The sequence below is a fragment of the Cygnus atratus genome, chromosome 1, assembly GCF_013377495.2.
Source record: "Cygnus atratus isolate AKBS03 ecotype Queensland, Australia chromosome 1, CAtr_DNAZoo_HiC_assembly, whole genome shotgun sequence".
Classification (NCBI taxonomy): domain Eukaryota; kingdom Metazoa; phylum Chordata; class Aves; order Anseriformes; family Anatidae; genus Cygnus; species Cygnus atratus.
In genome coordinates, this window is record NC_066362.1 from 82,659,077 (window position 1) to 82,671,475 (window position 12,399).

At 36.6% G+C, this 12,399-nt stretch overlaps 1 protein-coding gene across 1 annotated transcript in view; it reads right to left on the reverse strand.

The window, feature by feature from the left end:
- The window catches only part of LOC126913304 (uncharacterized), a 124,766-nt gene that overhangs the window by 83,762 nt on the left and 28,605 nt on the right, over nt 1-12,399 (reverse strand). The window lies entirely within an intron of this gene.

Sequence of the window (12,399 nt, forward strand, 5' to 3'; positions counted from 1 at the left end):
ATTATTGCTACATTTTAAAGGGGAAAAACAGTCTTCAAAACATTTTTTTTTTAATTTAAATATGGCCATCTACATCTTTGCCATATTGCTTACAAAGCTAATTTGAGAGGTGCTAATTGGCTTTATCACTACTCAGTTCCCCAAAATATAAAATATGTGAAATTTGAACCATGAAAAAGAGATTGTAGCATGGGACCAGTGAACAAAATTCCCTAGCCAGGGTCCTGTTAGCTTCTGTCCTCTGCCCTGTTATGAAGCTCTATTGAAAACAATGGGGAGACTCACACAAATGTTAAGGTTCAGAGCTATAGGTTGGGGAAAAAAAGGAAGAAAGAAAGAAAAAAGAAAAAAGGGTTGATAAGAAATGTTGAAGATGCTTACTTATCTGTTTTTATCTTACGAAGAAGAACCAAAGTGTAACAATTAAGGTCGAGGAGGCTTGGAATATCCAAAAGCAATCTGTACTTCCACTTCCTTACTTCCCAAAGGAGTAATTCTGTAAATCCCTGTTATGCATGTCAAAACCCAGTCAGCTTTTTGAAGGTCCAAAAGGCCTTTTGAGAAAGATTAGGAATTGTTTCATCAGTTTAGTCTGTCCTTTTGGGAACATGCAGTTTGATGCTCTGAACGTTCACATTCATTTCTTGCTTTCCCAATCCCCAAGGACCAGAAGTTCTTTGAACCAAGAAATCAGCAATGTTGCCTGTGTAGTTTATTTAAAGACCAATCTGCTCTTGGTAAGTGACCTTAGTTCAGCAACAAATGTTTGATTAATAATTCCGATGACATTGCTTCACATTTAGTACTTGATTCTACTGCACTTTTCCAGGCAAAGCTCCCACCAAAGTTAAACAGAGTTACACACTGGTAGAGATGGTTGCTTTTAGAGTAGCACATGTTCCTTTACGTGTGGATTAGCAGTTTGTTTGTGGTATCTTAATCACTTCTCTTGATATGATTGAGGCGCCCCCATTGTCTTAAGTTTCAGGGCCAAACCTTCCAATTGATTTTTAAGCAAACCTCCCATTGATTTCAGTAGGAAGCTCTGCCTTTAAAAGAGAAAGAAAAGAAAAAAAAAGAACAAAGAAAAAGAAAAGAAAAAAATCAATGGCACATTATGGCCCTTAGAAAGTAAACAGGATAAGAGAAATCATTTGAAGATGTTTCAGGCATTGCAAAGGGAGTTTGTTTCAAAACGTGAGGAAACAAGCCTAGTAAATTGTCTGAATTTTCTTATTGATCTTCAGGCACAAAGAATGTATAAAGAACAAATATACAATGTTCATATCAGTCTGAGGGAAAGAGATACATTAAACCTACTAAAATTACAGTGCTATGTCCAGTGCACAACTATAACAATAGCTGTTTAACAATGACCTTTGCAAGTGACTTCAGTTTCCTTCAGATCAGCTACTTCTCAGTTAAACATGGACAAAAAAAATACCTTTCTTTTAACCTACAACCACGGGAATTTTAAGGTTCTTTTAATTTTTATTTTAATATAAACAAGTTGCCATTTGTGCAAAAATTTTAGGTCTAGAACACATTTATTTTAGCAAAATCAGGAAAAAAATATCTAGCAAATATAGAGAAAATATTCAGCTTCTATTAACATAATTTTTTTCTGAATGAAAAAAAATATAGTTCACTGAAAAGATCACTCAAGCTCTTTCTGCAGTTTCACCTCTTGCTGGTTCTGCCTGTGAAGTAGCTACAAAACTCCAGAACTGACTGTTTCCCTTCCCCAGAAGCATCTCTGATGCTTTCTCTCTCAAAACCCAACATTACTTTATGTTACACCAGTCTGTCAAATAAAATCTCTAACAATAATCTCTTCCATTTCTTGTTTACATGGTGTTTAGCTTCCCTACAAAATAACTGTCCTCATTGGGTTATTCTCCATGCTAGTACAGGCAATTTATTGTGATCATCAGTCTTGTAAAACAATCAGAGCCAAATGGATGGTAGCTATCTATGCCACCCAGAAAGAGTAGACTCATTTCTAACCAACCATGGAGAACAAGGACAGGCAGCTTGGGTCTACCTGCAGCCAGCCATGCATATATCAAATAGCACTTAGACTCTTTAGTAAGCTCCTGTTGATACTTTCCTCATCCGTTTGCTGCTATTTCCACTATAACAAAGAGTGAAAGAGAAGATGCACTTGAGCACTACGTGAGTCCTTTGCACAGTCTACAGCCTGAATGCATTTAATCCCATACATACAGACTGATGTCACGGCTGTCAAACTACAGCTGTATCTGTAAAACTGAAAATTTCAGTTGCTGTGTCTGAAATGAAGAATCAAGGTCTCTAGATGGGCCTATAATAGACACACTCTCTGTATGTTGACATAGGTAGGTCTGTAACATATGCTCAGCAGTAGGTTACGTGTTACCTCTGCCAATATCAAACAGTATTATTCTCTCCACTTCCCCTTCTTTATTTGTGCTTGGATAGAAGATATTTGATCTTTCTTCCTTAGGAAGATCAAATTCACATTCAAATTGCAGCAAGAGGAGAGAGATATACTCCTTTCCTGTCCTGGTACGGTAGTAGTAGTCAAAAGCAGGAAGGAAAAGATTCCTCTCTGTACAGAATTTCCTGACTATCCTGCATCTTTATGCTTCATTCCCCCGCCCCCCCCCCCCCGGCCCCAATCAAAAAGTTACGGAAGCTTAAAAATGTATAGAATAAAATAGTTATAAAATAATAAATATATATATATATTGAGCTACTAGTAATTTGGTAGTTTCTTTTATTGGTTCAATTTGTGTTGGTTTTGCCAACAAGTCAACAAATAATAATTTTTTATCCAAAAATGTAGTGAAACAAGAAATAAATCTAAATAAATGGCTAATTGATTAAAAGGAAAGACCTATGCAATCAACTCCACCCTGTGAATATACTTCAGTACCCCCGTGGGTCCCTGTGATTATTCTTCTCCCTGTCCCAAGGGAGAAAACATTGCTTTCAATATTAACTTTCTCTCCCTTCTAATCATTTGCTCTGGCTGTCCTACTGGCTAAACAAGGGGAACTCCCCACACACACATACACAGCTTCCATGGGACAGCTTTCCTAAGAAAACATACAACCCCCAAAACAGAAGAGAGACAGAAATTACTCTGCAAACACAATGGTGATAAAGCTACCTCTACAGACCTTTCTTCAAATGCTATGCATTGACTATTCAAGGAGAAAAATAAAAATGATTGAGATGTTATTTTGTCTCGGAGTGAGGCTGAAAATGCAGTACCATCTCCAATAAAACTCTCAAGGGGATTTTCAGCTTGCAGTCCTAGCACACATTCATGATAGATGAATAATCTATGGATTCCAAGGTCTGTACAAATTCATGCACATGTTACGCCAGGGCTGCTCAAAAAATAAAGAAAGAATCTGTCACAATATATTAGCTTACAGGTTAGCTTTCAAATGAGCTTTTAAAGCTAGATATACATAACAGATTATAACAGTTCAAAAAATGCAGGTTAGTCAGAAAAGTAAAGGGAATTCACACAATATATATTTTAAGGCTCATATCTGTTTTGCATTTACCTGAGAGATTCAAATGTCTCCTACAGAGCAATTATGGCAATCCAGAAACATAGCACATTTTAGGACAATGCTCTGCTAAGAAAAAAATATGTAAATATTCAGAACACTGTTCACACTACAAGAACCTAATTCAGAATTCAAGTTGAAGCTGTGTCCTGAATGCATTGCACCTGGAGATTGGCCTTTCCTGCTGCTCTGAGACCAGCTGAAAGTGAATCATAGCATGTGGTCCTAGGGAAAGAGGAAACTTTTTTTTTTTTTTGTTATTCAAAACAGAATTCTTCTGAAACTGTGGCTGCAAAGTGACCCCTTGAATTTGTTTAAATTTCAAATGCATCTCCTTTCTTGAGTAGTAGCTTAGTATTTAGTAAGAGGGAGAAAAGGGTGATTCCACTTTTAAAAATACTTCTGATATAGATGGTGAATTTCAAAACACTCTACTTTTTCTACTGTTATCTCAGAGTGCAAATGTCACAGAATAATTCTGCTGTTATTTTTCCACATTATTTCTTGAGTTAACAGACCTGACTGCTATACATTCCAGGGTTGCTGATTTCCATTGCAATTTCTCTACTTTCAAGCTTACATAATTTGCTGCTTTGTCTGCCACCTTCATACCCAGCTGCTGTCTCCTTAAATATCAAAGTAATATAGGCAACTTTTAGGCATGCTTTATACTTAAAACAGTATCATATGGCAAACAAAGTCCTTGTGTTGTCAAAGGACTACAGATCATACACCAGATCTTTTTTCTTATTTTGGTTCTGTTCGGCTCTGAGCTAAACTATCCTGGTATATATATTGTTGTAGTGTTTGCATTTGAAAATCACAGAGAAGAAGTATGTCTCTGTAGTCATACAAGATGATCTAACTGAAAGAAAGATCATATAAACTATTGTTAGAAGCAAAGGACAAGTTAGTGAAACATGAGAAAACAGGCGAGGCAGCAAATGAATCAGACAAATTACCCCATCACAGAGTGTCTGCCACTAAACTAAGGTTGCATAGCAACAACAAAACTGTCTTCAGATAATCCACCTAGCTAACATCATTGATTCTTCAGTTCAAAAAGATGCTGGTCTTTGGGGACTAGATATAAATGCTGGTGTTCAAAGCATCAAAACTGTTTGCTTCAGAAAGGAGTGCTCAGGTGGATGAAACAATTCCAAGACCTTCTCAAAAGACCTTTTGGCCTGTTAAGGAGCTGGATAGCATTTGCTGTGCAGTGCAGGGATTTGCAAAGGAAGCTTCCTTGAGATTGACACAACAGAAGCTTTTGACTCATGCTAGCCGTGGCTGTGGGCATGGCACCTGTGTACAGGGCAGAATATGCAAGCTTTGCAGTGGAGAAGGTTAGTTGGCACCAAAGATAGATAAAACAACGAAGAGGTGCTTGCAACAAGAAAGACTCTACATAAAATGAGGTCACACTTTTAAGGGAGCAGCAGCGGCTCTCTTTCTCTCCTCAAGGCTCTGTCCATTTTAAACAGGGTCTGGCTAAAGAGTAATAGAGTTTTGGTTTACTCTCTTCCAGCCCCTGTAATGTATTCCTAGAACCTGAAGGTGCATTAGCCTTTTTCTTAGCTGCACTGCAAACAAAATCGTATTTAGACTTCAGTATCTCTGAAATAGAAAAACAAAACAAAACAAAACACCAAAAACAAACAAACAACAACAACAACAAACCCTCTCCCAAAGAAAAGCAGAGATACAGAATAGAAAGTTCGCTGGAACCTTTCTTTGAAAAGAGCGATCCTTTCCAAAATGGGTGTTTGGCTTGGATGTTTGCACACAGCCACAAATAACAAGCAAAGCTTACCATTTGGGGCTTACATGAGAATCCTTCTGATTCTTCTGAAAGACAGCTTGCTATTGCAGAAATGGACATTTTGAGTGTTTTTGTTGTTGTTGTTGTTTATTATGTAAGAGGGGGAATAACTTTCAGTCGGTTTCTCTGGAGTTCACGTAGCTCAGAAGAGAAAGTTACATGTGGGTGCTGACTTATGCTACCGTCTATTGCTTGCTTTTATTTCTGTTTATTTGTTATTATATTCTATTTCTGCTTATTTGCTAATTAGAAGAAAACACAATCAAGTCTTACAGAGTTTGTGAAGTATTAAGCCAAAACATCTACAGTCAAAGTTTTAAAAAAGTATTTCATAGTTTAAACATCAGTATATATCAATAACTTGTAACAGATGGAAAAAGCTGACTTTCCATGCAGAGACTCCTATAGTATCAATCAAATGAATTTTTAATAGCTTCATTCCCCTTCCCTGTCTGTACAGTGTCTAACCATCATTGTGTACATACGCAGTAATGGAAATGTAGATAGGTGGTATAAACAAGATGTTCTTTAAGATATGGAAGGCCATTTATTTTTATTCCTCACTAGTATTTAGATTTTCCATCTGTGAACAGGACAAACATCTGCTCATAGACAAAAGGAAAATCATTTTTATGACAGCCTTGTATCTCAGTATTTCATGGAGCTGAAAAAATAAACTATTTTTCTTCAGAAGGATAAAAATGTTAACCTGGGACAACCATGTTCCCCGACACAAACAAACACTGAGTATGAATCCTGAACTATCATTCAGACTTTATTATGGCATAGTTCCACTTTTAAAAGGAATAGATTACATTCTAAGTCTGCAACACTGCCCATGGAATTAGCCTCTTCTTTTAAAACAAATTTTAAAAGAAGTTATGAAAATTGCAGGTTTTCAAATGTTCGCTATTCAGCTAAAAGAGAAGCTGCATAGAAATCTACCTTTGGGTAGAGCTGCTGTGGCAAGACTAGCTTCTCACAATTATAGTATCACTCAAACACCCTTGGGACACTGATTCCATTATATTTTATTGTTCCTGAGTTCAGTTAAGTTCTTTAAAAGAGAGCATTTTACTAATCAAGCCAACAGCAATTCTGAAAATGTTGTAGCAATCTATATTCTTTATTAAGCATACATTTGCTGACTAAACAAATGACTCTTGTTTATTTCCATAAGATAATAGCTCTGATGCTATATTGTCTCCAAGCCTATTGCACAATTTGCTGCCACAAAGAAATAAGAATTTTGGCAATGAACAAGATCCAACTGCAGAACAAAACTGTATTTTCACAGAACCCACCTGATCACACCCATAAAATGGCTATATTCTGCTACTCTGTATTAACAAGGCTGAACATTTAAGTCTATTAAGATGCATTTCATTACCTCTGCCAAATGCAAATGACTTTCAACCTTTTCAGAGCAGTAAGATTTATTGTACAGTTTGAAGAATGATTGTGCCTCCTTTCTTATACAAACAGGATTTGTTTTCATGAGTACATTCCCAACAATTTAATAGCTATAATTCAGTGGGCTTGATATACTCCTGTAAATATTTGCAAAGGAATTTGAGTAACAGCTCTGGCACATCCACTTTGATTTACTGAGAGAAACTTGCAGGAATGCTGCCACGAATCACAATATAGTTCACATTGTCACTAGTGGAGTAACTACACAGTTATCAAATACTACACAATGCAGAGAGTAACTTAGTTTATCACTTCTGTTACAAATAAGGATGCTGTTTTATGATAGGACTCAGGATGAGAGTTATGGCAAAAAGTAATTTTTATGAGTAGATTTTAATCCTACCCTTTGATACATCACAAAAAAAAGGTTATAGAATTAATAAGCTTTGTGTAAACATATGAATGTGCCCTAGCATATGTAGATCAGAAATGAAATTAAAGTTCCAGTCCAAGTTCAGAATACATATAAGGTTTTGTAGGACTTCAGCCTGAGAGGTTCATTTCCCCATTGAAGTGAAAAATTGTCTGTACTATTAAGGCATCAAAACTTCCCTCATAATACACTAAACATCACAATACTACAATCACTGCTACTCAGCACCTTCTGTTCTTTGTGCCCTCCCCACACCCTCCCTTTATGATGGCAAACAACACAATGCTGTAGCTGCTGTTTCTTCCACCCATCACCCCATGTTCCTTGTCCTCCCCCCCAGCCAGCAGGATAGATGTAGAACAACTCTAGTAAGTATGATTGATAGGGGAAGCGTGCATACAATAGGTCTATCCCACTACGCTAGTACTTGCTAATATAAAGATGAAAGCACGATAGCTACTCCGTTCCAAGCACTGACAAAAGATGTTCCTCAGTCACCACTGAGGTACTTAGTAGTAGAGTAATCCACCCTGATACAACAATAAAGTATAAAATAAAAGTATAATAATAAAATAATAATAATAAAATAATAATAATAAAATAAAAAAATACTGATCTCATTGGTTCAGTATTTATTTTTTTCCACTTGTAGATACCCAAAAAATGATGCCAAACCTTTAGTAATAATTCCTCAAAAAGGAAGTTCTTTTGGCATAAAAATATTGCCCAGAACTGGAATGCCCAGTTATGTAATCTTCCAAACTATACATTTTTGTCTTTGTCAGCTTCAAATCTGAACTGCATGTAAAGGTTCTACAAACAGGCAATATTTTAAAATGAAGGTTGTGCCTGTATCAGGAAAGAATACTATAGATTTGAAGTCTTGAACTGGATTTGAAACAGTAATATGAAGCCAGTGGATACCTGGAGGTATTTCTACTCTTCTACATTCTATAGACACTGTTAATTCATTTGTTCTCCTGGCAGCATAGAATAAACAGACTTTGAAAGCCTAGAGGACAGACCGTGTAATGTTATCTTAATAACTCTGAAACTCTGCTCCAAGGATCAAGCATGGGAATTATTTGAAGCTTATTTCAAGATGGAAACAGGCATTGGGTAATAGCAGGGAGTTTAATAGGGAGAAACTTAAGAGCACCAGGAAGACCACAATTACTTAGCAGTGGCTTGGGAAAAATTTCTATCTTCATTTCAAATACCAACTCTAGAATTGTTGTGGTATAATTCCCCTCAAAAATAAATATGATCACCCACTTAGAATCCAATTCTGTTCTAAGAAGGCTGTGGACTCAGAAGGCATAAAGTCTTAACACGAAAGAGTTAGGCATATTAACAGTTAGTCAAGAATTACTTCCCTAAGTGGCTCTCCTAGCCTCAGATTGTCTTCTCCAGAAGGCCTTTAGCTAATCTTTTTAACTGTAATGAGGCCTCTGGGACAGAAGCCTGTTGCTTAGTTTGGGAAGTAAATGGCAGCATAGATCTGTCTGGTTTTCAAGAGGATCTGGGAGTTTCAGGGCATCAAATGGGAGCCTGGCTTCCCTCCACACAAACAGAGGGTGAGGCTATTCCTCTTTCAAGTCTTCACCCTCACTGCCGGATTGTTCAAAATTGATAGCTTTCTGGAAATACCTGTTGTTACTCCACACATGGTCTCTGAGCAGCATCAAAATAGGCTATGTTAGAGGCATGGAAGGACCTTGCAGACCAGCTCCAGAGCCTTACTTCTGCTGTATCTTTGGACTGCAGATAAAACCATTGGGCAGGGAATATTGTGAGCCCTTGAGAACTCACTGGCAGGAAACAAATTCTCCTTCCACTGAGAGTAATGATTTCATGTGCTGGCAATAACCTGATTTCCAGAGAGCCTAAGTCCCTACTAGTGTAACTGAATCACCAGTTATCCTACCTCTGAGAAGATCAGTCACTAAGGCTTTCTGGGAACATCACAGCCACAACTGCCAATGTGAACTGAAGCAGAGACTTCAAGATATGCTTCTGATAAATTCCAGCCAGAATATAATGCCTTCATCATTTTTGTATGTAAAACTCACATAACTCTCTGTCACTATGAAGCAGTCCTCTACTGTTTCAGAATGCAATAGTTATTAGGTGCACTAAGCCTGGGTAGCAATTACAGGAATAGACATTTGGGGTAAACCTATTCAGGGAAACTCTTACAATGGAGAATTCCACAATGGAGTATTAATTACATGTTCAGTTATCTACATTATGATCTGGCTTTGACCTGAAAGTGAGACTCTTTCCTGGAATTAATATTTTTCTTTCTTTCTTTCTGCTAATGACAGATGTTTCTTTATTGTTGTGTTCATTTTCCATACTTGATATATAAAGTATAGTTTACACTGGGGATCAAACAGGTAAATACAAACCACACATTTTTATGCTTTGGACAATCCCTCCTTTTATTTTGAACACTACACTTTGTTAAAAGGAAAAACCTTACATGACATTTAAAAGTAGACACGGATGCGTGTAACGGATTTTTCTCCTGTTGCTTTTTGAGGCATAAAACATTGTTCTGTTTTTGTAACACTATCTGGCAAGAATCTATAAATGTGTATAATACTATTTAGAATAAAATAGTCTATCGTCACTTTTAATATAAACACTGCTTCAGCTTGAGGTCTGTACGCACTAGACATCACCAAAAAATAAAAAATAAAATAAAATAAAAACAGAAATTGAATGAAAATCACAAGTACAGCATCACTTCACAAGGTTTCCTAAGTCATGTAATTACATCAAAGTACACTGAGCTAGAGCTACAGCAGTTCATATTAATTCTGTCATAGAAACACTCAACTCAAGTGGGTCCTCTACCCTGCAATCCTATCCTAGAAGCATATTATTCAAGTTCAGTAACATTTTGCTAGAATAGTACAGAATCTTTCAGAGATCTGCTTAAAGTCATCACATGTTCCCAGAGTAGACACTATATTGTTATCATCTTTTAAACAAAAATCACATTCATGATCAAAAAGAGAGTTTTACACTATGCCCCCAAGGAAGATTTAAGACACCAGACTGATGTGATTCCCTGTGAATTTACTAACCTCAGAATGTTTGTAAACGGGAACAGTTAGGTCCCAGTTAAACAAAGACTTTCAATTTGTACCTCATGTACAACCTGAAAGCAAAAAGTGAATTAGTGATAGAATATTTTATATTGTTATGATCTTAAAAATCTGAATGTGAGATTTAAATTCTCAACAACAGAACTGGCCAGTAGGTATCAATGCATACTGCCAGATGGAGATTTTTACATTTCTGCATAAAAGCACTGGAAAGATGTGAAGTTCTCTATCCAAGCTGTTCCACATGCTGACTTCAGCATAAAGTTTTACTGAGGCAAATGTAAGAGGCTGTTAAAACAAGGTGCTTGAATCCCTTAAGGGAAGACAGAGTTATCTTGGAGACCTGCAATATGTTAGAGATATTAAAGTTTCACTCCTGGATAAATGGGGCATAAAGTCTTCCTTTCTTGATCATCATGAGGATATTTGGCTAGATTATCATAGAGCATATGAGTTGAAGTGCTGCATGCTGACCAAAACCTAAGAATCAAAAGTAAAATTTTCTAATTTGAAGACTTGCACATTAAATTATTAGTAATGATATGTTGTCTCATTTTTTAATAATCATCACAGCCCTGGTTCTAGGTCTTCACAAGTAAAACTATAAAATAGTCTTACCTGCAAACTATGATCTCCCTTTTCCCATACTCAGTCATATCAAATTACTAAAATACAAACAAGTGACATCCTATATGTCACATAGTTAATGTCAGATAATCCAGTAAGCGTATCTTGCTACTCATTTAAACCATTGCACCACTGGTACTAAAAAAGTGCATTTAGAGTGGCAGAACCAAGTTGTATCCTTTAAATTATATACATACACACACACACATATACATATAATTTTGAAAAACATGTAAGATTGTAATAGGCACCTCAAAAGGTCCACTCTTGTGTAATATTTAGACTAACATGTGAGGTAGACATCAGTTCAGCTTAACCTGTTTTGCCCTTGACAAGATTACAAATTCTCACAGAATTAAATAGTATTAATGAACCTTGGATTACATTCAGAAAGCTAGGCCTGGCAAAAAAAGGGAGCTTCAGTTCAATTGAACACTTCATTATGAAGATATGGAAAAATATACAATGTGAGTATATTTGAGGAAATACAGTGATAGCTAACAAGCCTCTTCAGAACCAACAGGCTTGACATAATGACACTATACATCGTACTTTTTCCAACAAGAAGGCAGGAAGATTGACCAGGTAACCAAGAGGAGAGGAGGAAAAAAAAAGGGAAAGAGAAGGGATATAAAGAGCAATTTCCTAGTAAAGCATTCAACGGAAAGACATTGCTCTTGTGTACCTATCATGCACCTTTTAATATGGGAGATACAGTTTTTACTTTGCAGCTGCTAAACTTAGTTCACTGTCACTTCACTTGCATAAGAGAAAATAATTAAAACGAATTCCTGAAAAGGATCATACAGGACTTCTCACAGGATTTTATTCATTTGTACACAGACCTATTAGCATCAATCCAGTTCAATGAGCTCATATGAAATGTTAAATGAAACTTGTACATTTTCCAACTTGCTTCCATCCAAGCCAATTGGATATTTTAACTCAACTGAAGGAAACTGAAGGAAACAGGTATCCAAAGCAACCATAATTCAATTAAAAGTTCTTTTGTCCTCAAAGTTTTTGTAAAAGGGTTCTGCATAAGGTAAAACCTTATGATGACATGCTGTACTACAGAAAATTGGGAAGAGTAATAGGCTGACAATATAATGCAACAATCCATGGACCTTTTTAACACTTGATAAGACAGCAGTTCTTATACTTTTTTTCTTATGACACATTTTGTTCCTTTTTGACCCACCTGTTAGAAAGCAGCTGCCATAGCCCATGTACTCGTCCCAGGTGTGTGGTGTCTGAAGTACACCAGTCCCAGCCATGCCAGGCAAGCACAGCACAATGACAGGACTTCATCAGATTCTGGAGTTTAGTGTTCCCTGTCTTGTTCTTCTCTCTTCAGATAGATACTTGTGCCCTGGCCATGTCAATGTTGCCACTACTCCCATGCTATTGCAAGATCCTGAA